An 8,227-nucleotide genomic window follows, 5' to 3' on the forward strand; every position below is an offset into this window, starting at 1 on the left:
TATTTCAGAAACTTCATCTTTCCATCTTTCGAAATCATTCTCCAAAGTTCAAATCTGTCACCATCTGTCTCCAAGTTCAAATACTGTACGCCAAACTCAATACAGTAACGTGTGGAACAATCAGATGTCTGTGTTCTCTGACCGGAACCCTGTAGTGGTCAATATTCATCTTTACACCAGTCTCTCAGGGGTCGAATCCCCAACAGGTTAGTTGGTTGAGATGGTTCAGATCAGAAACATGCAGCTCCAGAAAAACCTGCAGATAAAGTGCAAAACTACGGGAGAGAAGCACAACATTGCTGTAGTGTTTAAATCAGCCTCCTGAGGTCACTTCTTCCTGAGACACACAGCTACCTGTACGTCCACACATGCACTTGTTAAATTCAGACATATCATGCATTATCTGCAGGGACTTCATGTCAGCCAGAACTCAGTATTGCATCACATAACCAACAGTGGCTTGTGGATAACTTTGTGTTCGTGCTGAGCGCACTGACCGCCTCAACCCCGACGAGCATAACTCTGTGCTCTGTCACTACAACCTCTACAGGAGAAAACACCTGGAGGAGGAGTGCTACACATACTGTACCATTGAGCACCCCTGAATCATGTTTTTTTTTTTTTTTTTTACACGGTATCTTATGAGGAGACGCAGCAAGCGCAGCACGTTTAAGGCGCAGCGAGGAGATCCAGCAAATTTCTGCTCTGAGATGTGTGCTGTGATTGAAAGGAGGGAACTAGGTGAGCAAGCAGATGCTTCTTGCTGATAAAACATCTGACACGAGCTGGAGAGTGGGAGTCCCAATGCAGGTCTTCAAAGGAAGCAAATGTAAAAAACAAACAACCATTTAGAACAGCGTGAAGAAGAGAAGCAGCATCTCTAAAGGGGCTGTATTGATTCCACAGCCAGGCAGTCGAAGCATAAATGTTGTTGTTCAGCTATGCGTGCAAACATTTTAACAGTGAAGAGCATATTGCAACATTGATGGGTGTTTATCACCCATATTCTGGCACAAACAACATCAGGCCAAGGATTTAAGACAATTTTGTACAGTGTGCCTCCCATTCAGTGAGGTTCCTGTTGGGGAGACTGTTTATTGAATCACTCTTCTTGTCAGAGCTAGACAATCCTGCAATGCTGCTCAATCCCTCTTGCCTTTCAGCTGTGACACCGGACAGTCCTTTATTGTGTCTTGGCCCTATGGCAACCCACTGTAATTTTCATGTTAAGAATCTGGGTGTGATTTTTGACTCATCTTTTAAATTAGAGCTCCAGATTAAATCCATTGTCAAAGTCGGTTTCTTTCAGCTAAAAACTTTAGCTAAGGTCAAGTCCTTCCTCTCCTCGAAAAACCTGGGGAAAGTCACTAATGCATTTATCTTCTCTAGATTGGACTATTGTAATTCTTTGTATGCTGTAATTGACCAAAATCTTTTGTCACGCCTTCAGTTGGTGCAGAACGCTGCAGTGAGACTTTTAACTGGTACATGCAGGTGTGAGCACATTTCACCAATATTGAAATCTCTTCATTGGCTACCAGTCCAGTCCGACCTGCCGCATCCTTATACCCCACCTCGCTGACTCAGGTCTCCCGACCAATAGCTTTTAGTTGTTCCTAGAACGAAAATGACAACCTGGGCCGACCGTGCCTTCTCTGTTGCTGCTCCTAAGCTCTGGAACAACCTTCCCCTTCATATTAGGTTGTCATCCACTTTACCAATGTTCAAAAGCCGTTTAAAAACCTATTTATTTTCACTGGCCTATCCGCTTTGATCTCTACTTCTGTGTGATTTGTGTTAGTTTGTCTTGATTTTACTATTTGCTATACAAATACATTTTGATTGATTGATAGAGAAACTATTACAATATCAGCCCGACCAGTCCAGATCATTTTACTCTCATATATAGTCTCAAAACTGTTTTTAATTCTTGAATTAAAAAGACACACAAATACCTTCATAGATCTTGTAACGGTAAACCATGTTCCCGTTTTCCATTTACCATTACTTCACAGGTAGGTTTTTTTAGTTCTTACGCAGACCATAAAACGAGTACCAGATTTTTTCCGTTTGATTGCAGTTTATTGAAGTTTTGTAGTTGAACAGGATGAAGAAAAACATACCATGAAATTGTCGGGTTGTGAGATTCTGTTCTGATGAATCTGAGTTCTGAGAACTGTGTGCTCCTCCTGTACCTCCCTTTATATGCAAAACCCACACACATCTGTGTCTCCAATTACTGCCACCAGGTGTTCAAAAAATAATGTTGCAAAACCCTTTAACAAAATAATACAATATGCCAACAATAACAGAAATAGCCCCTACACATTTGTAATATGACATCAACTGCACATAATCTCCAGATATCCATCTGTAAAAAAAACATACAGCACTAACACAAATTAGGCTTCTATCTAAAAGACTGAAATTATAAACAAACTGTTAAGTGAGATTTGTGCATAAAAGTGTTTCATTTCAGAAGTAAATCCCCCTGTAATCAGTTTACACACATTTCTTTTTAACTTTACACAGGAATCTGACAAAACTGGCATTGCAGTTTTTAATCCAACACAAGCCTCTCCTCATCCTGCTTCACAACAAATCTTTCAACATCTTCCCCCCATGTAGGAGAGGAACATTTCTATTGTGTGATACCTGAGGAAATGAACAGTCCAATACTGATTATATATGGTAATAAAACAAAATCCTGAATTACAGACAAGATATCATTTGGTGTGCATCGCAAGCAGGCAGATGTCAAATCCCCAGGGAAGAACATCAGGCTGCTCTTTCAACAGCGCCACACTCTATTTCTGCAAATGCTTGGAAACTGTCTTTTGTCAGAAATCGCTCTGATAAACAACAGAGAGCTTTGTGAGGTCAACACTGTTTGTGCTAATATCCAATCGACATGCCTCCAATGTATGGAAGACATGTTTAAGTGAATTCACTGAACAAAGTGCTACTGTCATACATAGACAAATAACTCTGTCACAACTAAATTGGTTTCAGGAGCAACATCAGACATAAAGATTAGCTTGGTGGCCATGGTAAAAAAAAAAACACAAAAGAAAAAACACATCAGAGCTGATCAAAGTACAAACAATCTGCTTTTTTATGTCCTCCTGCAGTCTGGGCAATCTTGTCGCAGGAGATCTGCACACAATCTATCAACGCACAAAACAGATGAATACAAGGAATGACCGCTCTCCCCTAGCAAAGGGACAAACAAGACAGATATTATCCCACACGAGAGAAACAAAAGCATCTGCTTATCCTAAAATCAGGCATAGAGGGCAGACTTAAAATTCAAAACATATGGAATAATTATGAAACGAATCTTATACTGTACTAAAGCCTGTAGTTTAGTCACCACGACTTGAGGCACACTTGTTTTTATCATCATTAAATCACAAAACTTGTAGAGGAATTACAACAGCGTGTCATATGTAGCAGGATCATAGAACGTTTATAAACATGAGGAGTGCGGCAATCGATTTGTGTCAGCTCAAAAGCATCTCGGCTGTCTATTCAAACTATTTAAACCATAATTTCCACTTGCTTTTCACAGCCCATCAAATCAGATTACTGCTCACCAAGAAGTCGGAGGATGAGTTTTAAGAGATGTGGCAGTATAAGTAAGCTTTATTTGAACAGTTCTGCTTTATCAAATATATTTGTAACATGATGACATACTGTCATCGAGCTGAGCTCTCACCATTTGCTCTGTGCCCAAAACACAACAGTGTGGCTCAAACAAAACAAGAATAACTGAATTACCGCCTTGAAGTTGGATGCCGTTGCCAATCGATCAAGTTGTACTGTACATTCATGTGTGTCCAAGTTGACACAAACTTACGATAATATTTGGGGTGAAAACTTTGAGGGAATCCTGATGAGTGTTCACATGTTTTGCTAAAAAAAGCTGATTGACAGTAGAAAATGCTTCAAATATGGGTGTTGCTGCAAAGAAGATACAAGTTCTAAAATTTAGATGCTTTACACAACTTCAATCTGACTGACAGAAGATCTTTGAAATCACCACAGTTTGAAGTTTGACAACCAAATTGAGTAACACCAATTCAGAATCTGACTGAAGGTAAAATATGGTCACAACTTTTCCTTCTGTTCCTGAGTTATGGTGTTTAATGATGGCTGAAAAATGTGCAGAACATTACAGTGTCACAGTGAAGTTAACCTTTGACCTTTTGGACATAGAATGTCATTCCTGAAGACCGTTTTATCATATTAGAAAGTCATGTCAAATTTAGTCATAATTAGCGTATTAAATATTGAGTTATGGCCACAAACATATTTTGTAAGGGCACATTGGCCTTTGCCCTTTGGCCACCAAAGTTGAATCAGTTCATAAGGAGACCAAGTAAACATGTTGTGCCAAATTCAAAGAAATTCCCAGACAGGCCTTCCTGAGATATTGTGTTCATAAAAATTGGAAAGATGTGAGGTGACAGTGACCTAGATCTTTGACCTCTGACCCCTGACCCCCAACATTGAAACAGTTCATCCTGGAGCTCAAGTGAACGTTTGTGCAAGTTTTGGAGAAACAGACAGACGACTAATTTCAAAAAGAAAAAACCATAATGCTTCCAGCGAGGCAAAGGAACAAAAATATGTATTCTTTTGTTCTTGTTTCCAAAATATTTGGCCCTTGCGCTTCTCTTTTTAAATTGAATATCTGGGCTTTTGACAAACGAATGGTTCATCAAAACAAGCAACATGAAGACATTATTTTGGGCTATGAGAATCTGTGATGGACATTTTCCATGATTTTATGGCATTTTAAAGGAAATGGTGAATCAAAAGAAAAACTGGCAGACACTTTGACAATAAAAATGATTGGTTGCAACGGAGACGTAAAACGACACAAGAGTCTTCACCACCCATACACTCACAATAGAGCCAATTCTTGTCAGCATGTTCTGTTATGCAACAAAGGCAAAACTAGACTGGTTCAAGTTTCAGAAACAACAATTCCAAATTGAACTTCATTATGTAAAACATCAAACTCCACTGCACTTCTCAGTGGGGGGAAGCCACTCACATTAATCAGCACACACCCCATCAGCCCGTCTGACACGCACAGCACAACTATGTGTGTCAGACATGAGAGCTTAATTACCCCTGCTCAGGAGAGGTAGCTGCTTCCGAAACTATTCCGCACACTTCACTGATGTTCAGGGAGGATTGGGCAATGAGCCAAGTTTGAACTAGTTGCTTTTGGTAATAATAATGCCACCATGTGGCCGTTTACATAACAGTTCATGTGTTTGCACATAACCCCTTTAAAAGTATTCCTCCAACTATATTTATGTAAGCCATATGGACCACAGATATTTCGGACCTTCTTTTTTTTTTTTCCCCACAGATTTCATCCCATCTTTCCCCAGTTTTTTTTTTAATTTTTGGTTCTAGAGTCTGTAGCTGTGTTACTGATTAATGTATGCATGGCCTTTGTGGCATACAATACCATTATTAATGAATGTTATGTGCACTTGCAGCCAGTTTTGGACAGTACAAGTTCTCTGAACAATCCTGCATAATGGAATGTTAATTCACCCGTGGGTGGCATTACATCAAAACGATTTTTAATGATTCACTGGCCATAAGTTATTGTCTGCCTTTATGTACATGTGAAACATCTAGCATTTAAATAAGGCATTAAGAGGATTCTGCAGCTGTATTGAAGGCGTTCCTCTCTCTGAGTGCTTTTACTTTAATGACATGCAACACGTTTGCTGTTACCTTTGAAGCTTTGAGTTTCTTGCTCTTGTGTTGCCCACATGCTGGCTGGCCTTAAGATCTCAAATAATGGTGACCCCTATTAGTAGCTGGTAGACAGGTGTGACTTGAGACTTCATATAATGTGACAGGAGATAATCCCTTTCTGAAAACTGGCTGTTGGTCGGTATCAGTGAATCTCTACATATTTTACAGGCCGAAATGCTTTCATACACATGCATACAGCAAGCACAGGAAGTGAATAAACAAAGTCATTTTAGCTTCTTGGCCTTTTGTTTGTGCAGTATGTAAATGAGGAATATGCACTTAGTGAACCAAAAAGTAGACACGTGTATGATGCGGCATAATTCAGTCCTGTAATAAATAATACTTCTGCAACATATATTTTATTGTTGTTCACATTTGTTTCATAAAATTATGTTAATGTTTTTGTTCCTGACATTGTCAAAAGTATTTTAATATAAAGCTATAATTATATTAAAATGCAATAGTTGCTACATTCAAATGGAACTTGTGATTAATCCATTTTAGTGCAGCACATCAGGGCCGGGCTGATGCAGATGCTGGCACTCAATCTCAGCTTTAGGCACCTGAATGCAACAGCCATCATTAACATTATGGATGAAGCCTGTGCTTCTCCACCATGCAAATATCCCCCAGGAGGGTCTTTTTTTTTACATGTCAGAAAACTATTGTGAAAGATGGATGAAAGTAACCTTCAGTGTGAAAATACATTGAGGTAAGCTTGGAAAAGAGGCCGGAACGGGGCCAAACACGGCAGTCAATATGTTAACATACCACCGCAAATGATACAAAACTGTATCTGTGGCTGTTGATGTCAACACCTATGAAAGGTCAGTTAGCTCTGCGGATGATCAAACAGGCTATAAACATTTCTATTTGCCAATATAATGTGAAAAATTCAACCACTCAAACATTGCTCGAGATTATCCAACAATGTCAACAAACAAAGAGGTTTTTGTAACAGCCTCTGCTCTGTATGTAGGACGGAAATATAGAGAAATACACTTTATAAAATAACAGAGGGAGCTGGATGCTTCATGGAGTCATGCACTTATTATTATGAACTGTCAGTCACCTGTCAATGACAGTAAACTCTGCAGGGTAGAAAACATTCCCACATCTGGCTTGTGGCGTCTGACCATGGTCCCATTATGGATAATGACAAATATGCCACAGCTACAGGGATGGACCTTTTGGGTAAAGTCACTTTATCAGATGGTGGCAACCAGAACATACATTGATCAGCCACAACGGTAAAACCTCTGATAGGAGAGCGAGGAACACTGATTATGTGATGTATATGATATAATGGCAGCTGCCAGGGTAGGATGTAGCAAGTATGAAGTCAACCTGTGTTCAGTTTACCTCTGAAAATGAAGCTGGAAATTACGTAACACCTGAGCTGACTATGGTACAAGTCCTTAAAGCCAGGTTAAACATTGATAGTCATTGTTAGCAGTACCAGTCATGTCCACAGAGAGACACTGGACAGTACTGTGTGTACGACTGAATTAATGAGCCACAAATAAGATAGTAGTAAGGATCTAATCGACTTTGACCAACTGTGATGGCTCGACAACTGGATCGGAGCATCTCCGGAGGTCTTGTGGGGTGTTCTCAGTATGCAGTGATTAGTACCATTGTTGACCTCTGTCCACCACCAAAAGCCCCTACAATGAGCAGGTGAGCATCAGGACTGGACCATGGAGCAAAGGAAGAAGGTAGCTTGGTCTGATGAATCTCATTTCCTTTTACATCATGTGATGGCCGGCTGCGTGTGCCTCAGGGTTGTTTTTACTGCATGAAGGGAACCTGCACAAAATTACTTTGTTGTGAATGATTGTGTATGTGTTATGGTTGATTATTTCACCCAAAGGGCAGAGGCTTGCCCACTGAAGAGTGAAACAGCTGATGGGGTGAAAAATTTTACATTTTGGATTTGGTGCACCTAAAAGATTACTAACAGACTGAGGCTTCGAATTTCACAACAAAGTACAGTGCTGATACATTATAAATTATTATGAATAAGTAGCTTTGAAAAATAGCAGGTGGTTGAGGACTGGGCTGTATCAGCTGGACTCATGACGGACATGCTGATGTTCATCTGTTAGATTGTTCGAGAAAATGGATTTAAAGTTATTTCAGTATTCAAAAAGCCGACCTTACAGCAGTGGGAAGAACAACTGAAAGGAATGCTGGACTCAGACCCAGTGATGTCAGTTCGGCAGGGACTGTTTGTTTGTGTATGTAATGTGTGTATATATATATGAATATATACAGTATCTACAGTAAATGTTTGTTAAATCTGTGTGTGCATGTATAGTGATTTTTGTCTTGTAGCTAAAAATCTATCAAAATAAGACAAGTCTATGACAAGGGACACTGTTTATGTTAAGTCACAACCATGAGACTGTCAGACAAAATCAATTTGACAGGACAAGAT

Source organism: Embiotoca jacksoni, unplaced genomic scaffold (genome assembly GCF_022577435.1).
Source record: "Embiotoca jacksoni isolate LCO1_2020_lvr unplaced genomic scaffold, fEmbJac1.0.p SCAF_16, whole genome shotgun sequence".
Lineage (NCBI taxonomy): Eukaryota > Metazoa > Chordata > Actinopteri > Embiotocidae > Embiotoca > Embiotoca jacksoni.